Raw genomic sequence first — 15,998 nt, forward strand, 5'->3', positions numbered from 1 at the left:
GTTTGAAGACCTCAAGCTGCAGAGAAACCACCAGCAAGCGACCCGTGCCCCACGCTACAGGGGAAGGCGAAAAACCTCCAGGGCCCCTGCCAATCCGCCCTGGAGGAAAATTCCTTCCCGACCCCAAATATGGCGATCAGCTAAACCCTGAGCATGTGGGCAAGAGTCACCAGCCAGCACCCAAGAAGGAATTCTCTGCAGTAACTCAGTTCCCATGCCATCCAACATCTCCCCGCAGATCATTGAGCAGACCTATCTGGTGGTAATCCAAGATCAATTGTCCAAATTAACAATCCTATCATAACATCCCCTCCATATACTTATCAAGCTTTGTCTTAAAGCCAGGAAAGTCTTTTGCCCCCACTACTTCCCTCGGAAGGCTGTTCCAGAACTTCACTCCCCTAATGGTTAGAAACCTTCGTCTAATTTCAAGTCTAAACTTCCTAATATCCAGTTTATACCCATTCGTCCTCGTGCCTACATTAGTACTAAACTTAAATAATTCCTCTCCCTCCCTAACGTTAACCCCCCTGATATATTTATATAGAGCAAGCATATCCCCCCGCAGCCTTCTTTTGGCCAGGCTAAACAAGCCAAGCTCTTTGAGTCTCCTTTCATAAGGCAGTTTTTCCATTCCTCGGATCATCCTTGTAGCCCGTCTCTGAACCTGTTCCAGTTTGAATTCATCCTTCTTGAACATGGGACACCAGAACTGCACACAGTACTCCAGATGGGGTCTCACCAACGCCTTGTATAACGGTATTAACACCTCCTTATCCTTGCAGGAAATACCCCGCCTGATGCATCCCAAAATCGCATTTGCTTTTTTAACAGCCGTATCACATTGGCGACTCATAGTCATCCTGCTATCAACCAGCACCCCAAGGTCCTTCTCCTCCTCCGTCGCTTCCAACTGATGCGCCCCCAACGTATATCCAAAATTCTTATTATTAGTTCCTAAATGCATAACCTTGCACTTTTCACTATTGTATTTCATCCTATTTCTATTACTCCAGTTTACAAGGTGGTTCAGATCTTCCTGAATAGTATCCCTGTCCTTCTCTGTGTTAGCAATACCCCCCAGCTTCGTGTCATCCGCAAACTTTATTAGCACATTCCCGCTCTTTGTGCCAAGGTCAGTAATAAAAAGGTTAAATAAGATCGGTCCCAAAACCGATCCTTGAGGGACTCCACTAGTGACCTCCTTCCAGCCTGACAATTCACCTTTCAATACGACCCTCTGGAGTCTCCCCTTTAACCAGTTCCTTATCCAACTTACAACTTTCATATTCATGCCCATCTTTTCCAATTTGACTAACAGTTCCCCGTGCGGAACCGTGTCGAACGCCTTACTGAAATCTAGGTAAATTATATCTACCGCATTTCCTTTATCTAAGTAATCCGTCACCTTCTCAAAGAAGGAGATCAGATTGGTTTGGCACGATCTACCTTTACTAAATCCGTGTTGCAATTCGTCCCAATTACCATTGACAATAACTTATCTCGCTAGAATAATTTTTATTTTTATTTTTTTTTTTTTTTTAAAGAATTAAACTGAATCCAGATCTCTCCAAGGATCTTTCAGCAAGACTGAGGGCTCGTCCAGACTAGGGGGGGGAAATCGATCTTAGATACGCAACTTCAGCTACGTGAATAACGTAGCTGAAGAAGTCGAATATCTAAGATCGAATTACTCACCCGTCCAGACGGCACGGGATCGATGTCCGCGGCTCTCCGTGTCGATTCCGGAACTCCGGTGGGGTTGATGGAGTTCCGGAATCGATATAAGCGTGCTCGGGGATCGATATATCGCGTCTAGATTAGACGCAATATATCGATCCCCGAGCAATTGATTTTAACCCGCGATACGGCGGGGTAGTCTGGACGAGGGCTTAGTCTGAACTGCTTTCCTATTTCCATACCCTGTGGTAAAGGACCTGTCTTGAGGTAAACAGCCTTTCATGGAGCAGTAAATGCCCAAAGTGCTAACAAGTTGGCAGCTCTAGTCCAGGTATCTATTCCTGATTTCTGACAACAGCACAACTGAAATTATAACAAAGATCTATAAACAATAATAAATATGAGAAAAGGAATTTCTTTTGCCTCTTTTCACATCATTAAGCTAGTAAGACCGCTCCTTCAAACTCACTCACATATTACTTCTCTCTCCTTAACTGCACTTACCTCTTCTTCTTCTTCATGCTGGTGTAGAAAGTACCCATCAGGAATCAGAGCCCATTTCTCCTCCACAAATAACCTCATGCCCTGGACATCTCTATCATACAGAATGGAAGAGCCCTCAGTGCAGTGCCCTAACCTGACTAGAGTTTGATGTGCACAATAACATCTCACTAATACAGTAGAAACCCTTAGAGAACATCCCCTTCATCAATGAAATTGCATCTCTACCTTTCAGATTCCCCAAAAGAGGGAAAAATTAAGGAGAAGCATATGTGGTTCTCAGATTTTCAACCTGCTTTCTGCTCCGAGTCTCTCCCTTTCCTGTTTCTGCCATTTCAGTAAGAGTTGTGGAGGGTAAATCTGTGTTTTGGACGAGCAATAAATATTGTGAAAGCCAACACACACCAGTTTAATTTTGGTAGCATCCTTCACATCAATTGTACCACAAAGCGCTCTAGAGCTCTACAACATAGATACACAATGAGAGACTTAAAGGCAGCCAAGGCACATTTTCTGTTGAGGTTGAATGAGATGGAGGGCTCAGAAAACAGATAGATAGAGGGAGGATGTTCCAAGTGCCAGGACACAGAAGAAAACTCTCACGCTAACAGTGGCCAGATTGTGTGAGGAAAAACAGGCAACCAGGGCTAAATAAGTAGAGGGAGCAGAACAGAGACAAGTTCACTAACTCATCATTAATGAGCACTACACAGGCACAATCAGCTGAACTCTTTCATATGGGAAGGGACCACTTTTAATGGGGAGTGGTCTCAAATCTCAAAACTGACTCTCCTGGGCAACTGTGTTAAGAAGAAACTTATATTAGATTATGAATTGAAAACATTTCCCTATCTATGGTATTTATGTGGCCCCCATCACTGTAGTATCTGTGGACCTTACAATCTTTAACGTATTTATCTTCACAACACCCAGGAGATCAGGGGAACTTAAGCAAAGAGAGGCTAAGTAACTTGCCCACGGTCACACAGGAAGTCTGTGGCAGAGCAGGGAACTGAACCCAGAACTCCCAAGTCCCATGCAAGTCCTCTAACCAATGGCCTACCCTTCCTCTAGAGCACAGGAGGGCAAACTTTTTTGCCTGAGGGCCGCATCGGGTTTTGGAAATTGTATTGAGGGCCAGTTAGAGGAGGGGTTGGAGGGCCGGCCTGCACCTCCTTTCTGTCCCCACCCCAACTCCTGCCCCATCCACTCCCCCGTTCCCTGACGGCCCCCCACCCAGGACCCCTGCCCCATCCAATCACCCCTTCTCCCTGTCCCCTGACTGCCCCCTGCCACCCCATCCAACCCCCCCTCCTTCCTGACTGCCCCCCAGGATCCCTGCCCCCATTCAACCCCTATTCCCCTCCCCGACACCTATCCACATCCCTGCCCACTGATCACCACCCCAAACTGCCCTGTCCTCTATCCAATCCCCTCTCCCCGTTCTGTGCCCCCTTACTGTGCTGCCTGGAGCACCAGTGGCTGATGGTGCTACAGCCATGCTGCCCAGCTGGAGTTGGCCCATGCCATCACCGCCACCATGCAGCACAGAGCACCAGGTCAGGCCAGGCTCTGCAGCTGCGCTGCCCCAGGAGCTCACAGGACGGCCGCCCAGAGCATTGTGCTGGCAGCAGAGCGAGCGGGGGAGTGGGGACAGCAGGGGAGGGGCCGGGGCTGAGCCTCCTGGGCCAGGAGCTCAGGGGCCAGGCAGAATGGTCCCATGGGCCGGATGTGGCCCGTGGGCTGTAGTTTGCCCACCCCTGCTCTAGAGTAATACCTTGCCATTTTTAAACTGAAGTGTCACTACAGGGAGGAAGTAGTGGGCATCACCTCCACAACTACGTCCCATTGCTTCACTTGCAGCCCCAGCAACAGCTGTAGTGTGAGCAAAGCTCTGAGCACCCTTTGATCATTATTAAATAATACAGAAAAGAAGAGCTGGAATGGACTGCAAGAGGTCATCTGGTCCAGCCTGCTACACCTGCAGAGCCCCTTAGTGTAGATGCAGCACATACCAACAGGAGTTTTTCTGCTAACATAGTAAGGTTGTCTCCCCAACGATATTCACAGTGCCAACAGAGGAACTCTGTAGGCATAGACGCATCCACACTGTGGTTTTTGCCAGCACAGAAGTGTCAGGTAAGGGATGTGTGTTTTTTTCCCCACACTCCTGACTGACAGCTGTGGCACCAAAAACTGTGTGACAGAGAGAAACTAGAGAAATTCAAACTGTAAATAAGGCATAACGTATTTAACAGTGAGTGCAATTAAGCACTGGAACAATTTACCAAAGGTGGTGGTAGATTCTCAATCACTAACCATTTTAAAATCAAAATTGGAGGTTTTTCTAAAAGATCTGCTCTAGGAATTATTTCGGGGAAGTTCTATGCCCTGTGCTACACAGGAGATCAAACTAGATGATCACTATGGTCCCTTTGGCCCTTGGAATCTATGAAACTCTTAGCATATCATAGGTTCTACTTTAATACAAATAGATAAGTAAATACATAATGATACAATAAATATATAATGTAGGAAACAATCCTATATTGGCCCTTGCAAAATCAAATCGATTGTACCCTCACTGTTTTTTTTCCGATCTCCAATGCCCATTAATTTATTACATTTTAATTTGATCTACTTAATTAAATGTATTCCCTTCAATCGCTTTCTATCTGACCTCAAGGATGTGACCCCACTTCCAGTTCTGCCAAATTCGTATTTCCATTACTTCTAAACTTCCTTTTATTTGCATTTTAGGCTGTTACTGTTAGGGAATAGGAGAACGGAGATAATCTCCTAGGACAGCTCAAGACACACCTAGCTTAACAAAGAGAAGGATAAGGGATGACTTGCTCAGTCTGTAAGTACCTACATGAGGAACAAATATTTGATAATGGGCTCTTCAATCTAGCAGACAAAGGTATAAACACAGTCCAGTGGCTGGAAGTTGAAGCTAGACAAATTCAGACAGGAAATAAAAGGTACATTTTTAACAGTGAGGATAATTAACCACTGGAACAATTTATCAAAGGTCATGGTGGGTTCTCCGTCACCGACAATTTTTAAAATAAAGATTGGATTTCTTTTTTTAAGATATACTCTTGTTCAACAGAAATTATTTTGGGGGAGTTGTCAGTGTTATACAGAAGGTCAGACTAGAAAATCACAATGTTCCTTTCTGGCCATGGAATCTACAAATACCCAAATCCACTTTGCTATCTGACCACTACTTAAATGAAGTATTTGGGAAAATAAGTACGGAGTTAATGGCTGGTCTGAAAAAAGTCACACCAGCTGGCTACCACTCTGCTGATATACCCCAGAATTTATCAGTCACTTGTATCACCACTCCAGGAACTATCTTGGAGCAGATTCCTAAGGGGGCCCAAGCAAGTCACAGCAGCCCCTGGATCACTCTCTGCAGTAATAATGCAACAAGCCAGGAATGCAGGGCTTTCCCACTGAGCCAACCTTACCATCAGGTGCTACAGCCCTAGACAAAGATGCAGAGCTATTTTTGTTGACTCACACTGCTAGATGGGTCCTATTACCTCCATCCCAAGACATAAGAGAGTCTGGAGTATACCTCTGGGACGGGGACTAATGTCCTGCAGGGGAAAACCCTAGCAGCAGCAAAACTCAGCAGAAAGTTTAGGTTAAGGTTTGTGTTTTGTTATTTATGTTAACAAAGACAATCCCTCACAAAGAGAGAAATTTGGCCCAAATCCACTATGTGCGCCTCAGTATGCAGCATCACACATATGCTGCTGTCAACTCGTGTGATGTTATTGAGTCTTATGATATTTGGTGTCCCTCTTGAAGCTCCTGCTCTTTGAGACAAGTGATTCTGAGAGACTTTCAGCTTTCATTAAGAAAAATAAAAGTTTCTATCCTTCATGGCTGTGGAGAAAGACTCTGAAGCCAGAGGGCAAATTTAAAGAACCTCACAAAAAAAATTTTTTTTGGTTAATTCTTGTGATTTTTAAGTTGATTTCGTGATTGTTGGGAGCTTGACTCTTGAGTTTTGAAAAGCTGGGGGTTCGCAATTCTGCAATCTACCTTCAAATCCATTCCTCCTGACCAATCCTCTATTGCAAAATGCCAGAGGCACATTAACCAATTCCTCCACTCTCCCCAGCGCATTGGGCAGCTTCTTTCAAGCTGGTGGGAGGAGGACAAAGGAATCAGCCACAGACTCCAGCTGATATGAGCAATGATCAAAACAGGGAGTGCTGCATTGGGGCAGGGGGAGGCAGTAAAATAGGCCCCAGACAAGGCCACCCCTTCCCCGTTACCCCTCTACCCACCCATTCAGAGCTATGCAAGAGACACCCCCCCCACACACACACAACTCTGTACACTAGGACCCAGGTGGTGCCTCCCCTACTTTCCTCCCGCTGGCTTTGGGGGGTGTATGTGTAGGTGGAGAAAATGTTGGGAGAAGCCAGCCAGAGAAGCCAGCCAGTAAGAGCAGCTGCAGAAGCAGCCAAAGCAGGGAGGTTCAGAGAAATGTCTGTAGTTTTGTTTAGACTTTCTCTGACCTGTGCTGATTAACTGTTTGCACCAACCCTCCTGTTCCTCTACAGTCTTTTCATCTTAACTTAAGGGGATCTGCCCCCCTTCTCCCCTATCCTGACCCCTCGGTGCCCTTTCAGTGTTCCCTCTTCCTTCACTTTTCTTTCAATTTACCTAATTCACTTCTTACTAAACCCATCAAAAAAATTTGTGGAATTAACACACTGTTTGCTACCATCACATTCTCCATGCTGCTTGTGTGTTCTACCCCGTTTTCTCTCCCTGAGTCTATCTGGTCTATTTCAACTGTAACCTCTTTGGGGAACAGAGAGTGAGTGGTCTAGCGTGTGCAGAGCCCAGCACAATGGGGTCCGTTCTTGGTTGGTCCTCACAAACTGCCATAATAAACATGATTATAAATAAGAAGAAGATAGGAATATCCTTCATTTCTTTGGTACTTTGGAACTATACCATTTATCAACTGGATACAAAATTCCTCAGCTAATGGAGCAAATTTCCATATATGCAGGTCCATTTACACACAGTTTTTGCAATGATTTAACCAAACTGGTAGAAAAACTGATCTAATTAAATCAGTGCAACTCCCTAGTGTGCATGAAGTTATAGTGGTATAGAAGTGTTTAACGTGTATAGCTTGTTTTGGTAAATTTACTGAAAGAAACACATGCAATTTTATACCTCATCCTGTAGAAGTAGTTGGAAAACAAATCAGGACCAGCTTCATTGAACTACAGCTCTCAGAAGCAGTCAATAGCTCTTTCATCAGCCACTCCCTCAGCCCAGAACATACCATTTCTAACTGAACATATCTGGTGATTAAGGAAGAAGCAATATAACCGCTCTAAGAAACAGCACCCTTTTCTTTAGCCCTATCCACTGAGACTAACATTTATGATTAAATATCTTCCAGCTTCCCCCCAACACATTTCTTACTCAGCTTCCCAGGCCCTAGCTCAGCAGAAACAAAGCAGACATGTTTGGTTTTCAAAGACTTTTTAAAAGTGAGTTTACAGTTTTAAGAATAATCAGCAATGATTAGATTACTTTATTTCTATGACAAGAGTGTCAAACCCCCCCAGGCCTGGTCTAGCACCATAGATGTATGTAAATGGCCTGCAGGACAACCAGGTTCTGTAGAACCTAAGTTTTAATTTCAAGTTTCAAGACATCCGGGTTGCAAAGATAATCTTCTAAATATAAATTTAGTGTAAACTAAATATACAGACAACCTGAAACAGTGAACTCTTCTGTCCTACCATTAATTTTGACTTGCTACTTCCCAAGTCTAATTATGCTTTAAAAGGGTCACCATTAACTATTTTGCTGTTGGCCATTTTCAGCAGATGGGATGCAGAGGGGATGGAAAGTTAGATTTGCTGGGTGCGAAATTGTGCGTTGCTACAGAAAAGGTAATGCACAGGAAAGAATGCTTCGAAAGGGAGAGAGAGAGAGTGTGTGAAAGGAGGCTGGTGAAGGAAGAGGAAAAAGGACAGAAATAGCAGTGATCATAAAGGGGGGCACATTTTCCCACTGAGTAATAAGTGTGACAATAAGGTACTGAATAAAGAAAACCATTGAAAGGTTGGTTACTTTAATCTATCAGACAATGTACAATTACAGCCAATGGCTAGAAGCTGAAGCTACATAAATTCAGACTGGAAATAAGGTGCTAATGTTTAATTGTGAGAGTAATCAATCACCAGACCATCTTACCAAGGGTTGTGGTAGATTCTCCATTAGTGGAAATTTTAAAATCAAAATGGTATGTTTTTCTGAAAGATAGGCTCTAGCTCAATCACAGCTATGAGACTTGAGGCTGGAATTAATACAGGGAAATCCTATGCCCTGTGTTATGCAGGAGGTCACCTAGATGTCCTTTCTGGCCTTAATATCTATGTCTTTCCTCTACGGCAGGGGTAGGCAACCTATGGCATGCGTGTGAAAGGCAGCACGTGACCTGATTTTCAGTGGTACTCACACTGCCCATTTCCTGATCACTGGGCCGGGGGGGCTCCGCATTTTAATTTCATTTTAAATGAAGCTTCTTAAACATTTTAAAAACCTTATTTACTTTACATACAACAATAGTTTAGTTATATATTATAGACTCATAGAAAGAGACCTTCTAAAAAAGTTAAAATGTATTACTGGCATGCAAAACCTTAAATTAGAGTGAATAAATGAAGACTCGGCACACCATTTCTGAAAGGTTGCCAACCCCTGCTCTATCTTATCATCTAACCTACTGACAAAGCAAAACAATGGAATTCAAAGCAAAGACTGATTCTAAATCTGAAGCTACCTTTGATGAAAGTCCTGTTCTCTGGCTGCCTGCTTTCTTCTGAAAATCACTGTTTACCTCTTGTAACTTCCTATACACACCTCTACCCCGATATAACGCTGTCCTCGGGAGTCAAAAAATCTTACCGCGTTATACTGAACTTGCTTTGATTCACCAGAGTGCGCAACCCTACCCACCCACCCCCGGAGCGCTTTACACCCAAATTTGTGTTATATTGGGTTGCGTTATATTGGGGTAAAGGTGTATTAGAAAAAAAAATAATTAGGACACTGTTGGAAATGGTATGTTAAAGCCACATGTCAACATCAGGTGAAAAAAAGTCTGTATGGACATGTATTTCAAGTGTCTTTCCATTGTAATTACAACTTTGGGGCTGAGTGTCCATCACGTGGTTCCCATCCACACTGGCTTCACTAACAGCATCCTTGCAAAATGGTGCAAGCAGAAACGTCAAGACTTGCTTTGAAGTGGTGCAATCACAAGTACACTGGATATCACTTGTTCAACAATGAGAGCATTTCTGGGAGCAGCCAATACATATTTTTCAGGCATTGCTAGTTTTTACTACCACCACCTTAGGTAGCAACAATTCCCTAGTTCAAAGATCCCAAGCATCTAGAAAGCTCTGCTTCAGCACTTTCACTGCCCAAAGACTACACCTGAGCTGAAGTGACAACTGTTTCCACCAGCTTGGTTCTTGTAAGGATGGATATCGTGTTAAAAGTATGGCAGTGACTATGCTATTGAGATGTCTTACGGGTATGGGAGGGACTATGCTAATTTCGATTCTGGGCCTCTCAGTTTGCTCTGTGTGAACTAGAGGGGGGTTTCCCCAGAAATCCAAGCAGTCTCAGTCTGATTTTACTGCCTGTCCAACTAATAGAGCACTCTGTGCCTTCTTTGTCAAACTTGCCTCCTGACTGCTTATTGAAGATTACAGGTGTTTGTTACCATCCTTTTGTGGAGTTGCAGAGCTCACAGTTGTAGAATTAACTTTCTTGAACTGATGATTGTGTATGATCATAGGGGAGCCATTCCCACGTTATTTTAACCCACTTTAAGCTTCTAATCTCTTCTCCAGAACAGTCAGTACAACAGTGGCTGAGAGCCAGAAAAGCAAAGCAGTTACTATTGAAAGATGGGACTGAGCCAATGCAATTAGCAAAGCAGCCTACTTCCACAGGCCTTTTCTTCTCCATATTTACATTTTGGGAGACTGAGCTGGTGTCCACTGGTGTAGTTTCATAGAGCTATGGCTCCTTTACACCAGCTGCGACTAAATGACTGACTATAAAGGATCAGAATTTGCCTCCTTAGAACTTAGTTCCTTTGAATACAATATAACTTGAACACATGGTACTGCCAGGCAAGGGCAGATAAAACATCCATTTAGGTTGGCTCACTAAATCCTTACATAGTGTTTTGGGGTGGAACCATTTTATTTTTAACTAATTTTAAATGTTGAAGTGTGGTAGACTTCCCACAACCCAAATGAAAAACAGGGCCTTCCAAGTGCTGCATGACAAATTCACAGAGCATTTTTTCAGTGACCTTTTTTTAAAGTTAGTTTGAGCTTCCCCCATTTGACATTTTTCCCTGTGAGGGAAGAGAATGAGATTCTCTTTTAAATTAGTACTGGGTAAATGTAGGGATGATATGATCTGGTGAACATCCAGCCACTAACTTCCTAAGGCAGGGCAGGGGCTGTATAATGCACTAATACCTTGCCCTGGGTACTAGAGCCTTTTCTTTTGTACCAAAATTTCCAAACAATCCCATTTTGGAGTTTACAGGAAAGGGTAAATGAGCTAGCAATCATAATGAAGCATTTTCAGTGTCACCCCAGTGTCTTGGCCAACCCTCTGAGTTTGTGAATCACTTGGGAACCCTCACAATAAATGGTGTTATATAATGTAGAAGAGACTTTAAAATCACCAGTCCTACTCAAAGCTCAACAGGATTTGTGCTTCTAAATCTCTTAGGCACTTCTGAAAATCTCCCCTATAATATCTCATTACCTCACACCTCTTGGCTGTCTTTTGCTTGTAGTTTTTAACTATCTTTAAAAATGTAGTGTGGTTTGAAGCAGAGCTTCTCAACCTGCTGGGCACAACTGCCCAAGGAAGTCACAAGGCAAAGGGAGGCTAGGGGTATTGCAGGTGGGCAGAAAAGTGTTGGTCTTTAAGCTCTCCAGTCCCAATACACCCTGGCTGCTTCTTTTAGTTGTCTCCTCCATTGCACAAAAAAAAAAAAATCACTCTTTCTTGCTGTTTGGGTGGGAGTCAGCTTCTGGAAAAGACGGTTACTCACCTTTGTAACTGTTGTTCTTCGAGATGTGTTGCTCACATCCATTCCAGTTAGGTGTGCGCGCCGCGCGTGCACGTTCGTCGGAAACTTTTTACCCTAGCAACTCCAGTGGGCCGGCAGGTCGCCCCCTGGAGTGGCGCCGCCATGGCGCCCAATATATATCCCTGCCGGCCCGCCCGCTCCTCAGTTCCTTCTTGCCGGCTACTCCGACAGTGGGGAAGGAGGGCGGGTGTGGAATGGATGTGAGCAACACATCTCGAAGAACAACAGTTACAAAGGTGAGTAACCGTCTTTTCTTCTTCGAGTGATTGCTCACATCCATTCCAGTTAGGTGACTCCCAAGCCATACCTAGGCGGTGGGGTCGGAGTGAGAAGTCGCGGCATGGAGCACTGCAGTTCCGAAGGCCGCATCCTCTCTCGACTGCTGTACCAGGGCGTAGTGGGAAGCGAAGGTGTGGACCGATGACCAGGTCGCTGCCCGACAGATTTCCTGGATGGGCACACGGGCAAGGAAAGCCAGCGACGACGCCTGCGCCCTGGTAGAATGCGCAGTCACACGGCCCGTAGGGACATGGGCCAAGTCATAACAGGTCCTGATACAGGACGTAACCCACGAGGATAACCTCTGGGAGGAGATAGGAAGCCCTTTCATACGGTCCGCTACCGCCACGAAAAGCTGGGGGGATTTGCGGAAGGGTTTGGTCCTCTCTATGTAGAACGCGAGAGCTCTACGGACATCCAGCGAGTGGAGCTGCTGCTCCCTGCCTGAGGAGTGAGGTTTTGGGAAAAAAACCGGGAGGAAAATCTCTTGGTTGACGTGGAAGGCTGAGACCACCTTGGGTAGAAAGGCAGGGTGTGGTCTAAGCTGTACCTTGTCTTTGTGGAAGATCGTATATGGGGGGTCTACCACAAGGGCTCAGAGTTCCGACACCCGTCTAGCTGAGGTGATAGCTACTAGAAAGGCAGCCTTCCAAGAGAGGTAAAGCAGGGAGCAAGTAGCTAACGGCTCAAAGGGGGGCCCCATGAGCCGGGACAACACCAGGTTAAGATCCCAGGTTGGAGCAGGGGGACGGACGTTAGGGAATAACCGTTCCAGCCCTTTAAGAAATCTCGACACCGTCGGGTGAGAAAAAACGGAGCGACCATCCGCACCCGGGTGAAAGGTGGAGATAGCTGCCAGATGTACTCGCAACGACGATAAGGCCAGACCTTGCCCTTTGAGGGACCAAACATAGTCTAAGATTTCGGATACCGAAACTTCCATAGGGCGGAGATTTCTCTCTACGCACCAACAGGAGAAGCGTTTCCATTTTGCCGAATATGTGGCTCTTGTGGACGGCTTCCTGCTGCCCAAGAGCACCTCTCGCACAGGCGTGGAGCAGCGCAGCTCGGAACCAGTTAGCCACACAGGAGCCAAGCCGCTAGGTGCAGCGACTGCAGGTCTGGGTGACAGAGAGACCCGTGGTCCTGGGTAATCAGGTCCGGATGAAGGGGCAGGGGAACTGGGTCGGCTACGGCCAAGTCTAGCAGCATGGTGTACCAGTGCTGTCTGGGCCATGCCGGGGCCACCATGATCACACGAGCCCTGTCTCTGCGCACCTTCAGGAGGACCTTGTGAACCAGAGGGAACGGAGGAAACGCATAGTACAGGTGGGTCGACCACTGGATGAGGAAGGCATCCGCTATCGACCCCGGCTCCCTGCCCTGAAAGGAGCAGAACGCTTGGCACTTCCTGTTCCCCTTGGACGCAAAGAGGTCCACCCGGGGATAACCCCACCTCCGGAAAATGGAGAGAGCGACGTCCGGGCGAAGGGACCACTCGTGTGACAGGAAGGATCTGCTCAATCGATCCGCCAGCGTGTTCCGTACTCCGGGAAGGAAGGAAGCCCTGAGGTGAATGGAGTGGGCTACGCAAAAGTCCCAGAGTCGTATCGCCTCGAGGCACAGGGAGGAGGACCTGGTGCCGCCCTGCTTGTTGATATAATACATGGTCGTCGTGTTGTCCGTGAACACGGCTACACAACGACCCTGAAGCTGATGACAAAACGTTTGGCAAGCAAGGCGGACCGCTCTCAACTCCCTCATGTTGATGTGTAGCCCCACCTCCTCCTGGGACCATAGGCCCTGCGTCCGCAGGGTCCCTAGGTGGGCCCCCCAGCCTAGGTCTGAGGCATCCGTTGTCAGGGATACCGAGGGCTGAGACGGGTGAAAGGGAAGACCCGCACACAATACGGACTGGTCCAACCACCAGCCGAGGGAATCTAAGACCTTCTGGGGGACTGTGATTAACATGTCTAGCGGTTGCCTTGGCCTGTAATGACTGATAAGCCACAGCTGGAGAGGCCTCATGCGGAGCCGAGCGTAGTCGGTCACAAAAGTGCACGTCGCCATGTGGCCTAACAGGGTTAGACATGTCCTCACTGACGTCAACGGGGCTGACCGCAAGCGTTGAACGATCGCCGCCATGGTCTGGAACCGCTGCCGAGGCAGCGAGGCCCTGCCCACAGTGGCGTCCAGGACGGCCCCGATAAATTCCACCTTCTGAGTGGGCCTCAGGGTGGACTTGTCTGTGTTTATCAAGAGGCCCAGACTCGCAAACATGCCGGTGATCACGCGGACATGGCTGTACACCTGCTGTTCCGACGTGCCCCGAATCAACCAATCGTCCAGATAAGGGAACACGTGGACACGGTTGCGCCGAAGATGCGCCACGACAACTGCCATGCATTTTGTAAACACCCTCGGGGCCGTGGACAGGCCAAACGGGAGGACCGCAAATTGATAATGACGAGCCCCCACAACGAAGCGGAGGAAGCGTCTGTGGCGTGGCCAAATGGCAACGTGGAAATACGCGTCCTGCATGTCGAGGGCGGCGTACCAGTCTCCCGGATCCAGGGATGGAATAATGGTCCCCAGGGATACCATGCGGAACTTCAACTTCACGAGGTATTTGTTGAGCTCCTCGCAGGTCGAGGATAGGCCTGAGGCCCCCCTTGGCCTTGGGGATCAGAAAATAGCGGGAATAAAACCCCTTGCCTTTCTCGTTTTCGGGAACCGCCTCTATAGCTCCTTTGCTGAGGAGCGTCTGCACCTCCTGCCGAAGGAATTGCTCGTGAGAGGGGTCCCTGAAGAGGGACGAGGAAGGAGGGCGGGAAGGAGGAAACGAAACAAACTGCAGGCGGTACCCCGTCTGCACCACGCTTAAGACCCAGCGGTCCGATGTTATTTGGGACCACGCCGGGAGGAAAAACGAAAGGCGGTTGGAAAACGGGGGGGAAGGATCCATAGGGGAAACTGTTACTGCGCCCTCGAGCGCACCTTCAAAATGAAGGCTTAGGACCAGGCGGGGGTTTTGAGGAGCCTTGGTTCTGCCCCCCTTGGTTCCCCGACTGCCTGCGCCTCCCGTTCCTGCCGCGGCGCCTGTAAGGGTCCTGCCGCTGGCGGAACTGGGAAAACGGCCGACGGTGCTGCTGTTGTTGCGGCCTAAAGGGTCTACGCTGTGTCACGGGGGTGTGCATCCCGAGGGACCGCGCAATGACCCGGTTGTCCTTTAAACTCTTAAGTCTGGGGTCTGTCTTATCGGAAAACAGGCCCTGGCCTTCGAAAGGAAGGTCCTGTATCGTGTGCTGGAGCTCTGGCGGAAGGCCGGAAACCTGCAGCCAGGAGATGCGACGCATCGTAACTCCTGACGCGAGGGTACGGGCAGCCGAGTCCGCAGCGTCCAAGGAGGCTTGTAAGGCCGTGCGCGCGACCCTCTTGCCTTCGTCCAGGATGGCCGTAAACTCTTGGCGAGCATCCTGTGGCAGCAGCTCCTTAAATTTGTCCACTGCCACCCAGGAGTTAAAGGCGTACCTGCTCAGCAGGGCCTGCTGGTTAGAGACCCTGAGCTGCAGCGCCCCAGCCGAATACACCTTACGGCCAAGGAGGTCCATCCGCCTGGCTTCTCTGGATTTGGGGGCTGGAGCCTCCTGGCCGTGACGCTCCCTATCGTTCACCGATTGCACTACCAGTGAACCGGGAGTCGGGTGAACATGTAAATATTCGTACCCCTTAGAAGGGGCCATGTACTTTCTCTCGACTCCTTTCGCTGTCGGAGGGATGGAGGCCGGGGACTGCCAGATAGTATTGGCATTGGCCTGAATGGTCCGTATAAACGGCAGGGCGACCCTGGTGGGAGCATCGGAAGAGAGGATGGTGACAATTGGGTCCTCTATCTCCGAGACCTCCTCTGCCTGCAGACTCAGGTTTTGAGCCAATCGCCTGAGGAGGTCCTGGTGCGCCCTGAGATCCAGCGGGGGGGGACTGTTGGAGGAGGTACCCGCCACCGCCTCATCCGGGGAGGAGGATGATGAGACCCCAGGCACAATAGTGTCCAACTGAGGGTCTTCCTCAGCCCTCGCCTCTGTCTCCGGAGCCGCAGCGGAGTCCTGCTGTTTGGACCCTTCGTCCCCTTCCGGGGAGGGAGGGGGGCGAGACAAAGAGGCTTCAGGGGCCCTACGCTCCGCAGTCGCCAGCCTAGCAGGGAGCTGCTGGGGGCCCTGGGCCTGATGGTACGCCCAGGGTGTCCAGAATCCCCACTGTTGTGGGCCTTGGTCCTGCAGCGGCGGATCAGCAAACAGCGCCACCTGCCGGTCGGTGCCCAGCGCATAGCCGCTGTCCGTCTGGGAGG

General features: G+C 48.2%; 1 protein-coding gene across 3 annotated transcripts in view; it reads right to left on the bottom strand.

Annotated features, from left to right (window-relative positions):
- MYO1C (myosin IC) overlaps positions 1–15,998 on the bottom strand; it is a 143,953-nt gene that overhangs the window by 69,999 nt on the left and 57,956 nt on the right. The window lies entirely within an intron of this gene.

The sequence above is a fragment of the Gopherus evgoodei genome, chromosome 17 (assembly GCF_007399415.2).
Source record: "Gopherus evgoodei ecotype Sinaloan lineage chromosome 17, rGopEvg1_v1.p, whole genome shotgun sequence".
Lineage (NCBI taxonomy): Eukaryota > Metazoa > Chordata > Testudines > Testudinidae > Gopherus > Gopherus evgoodei.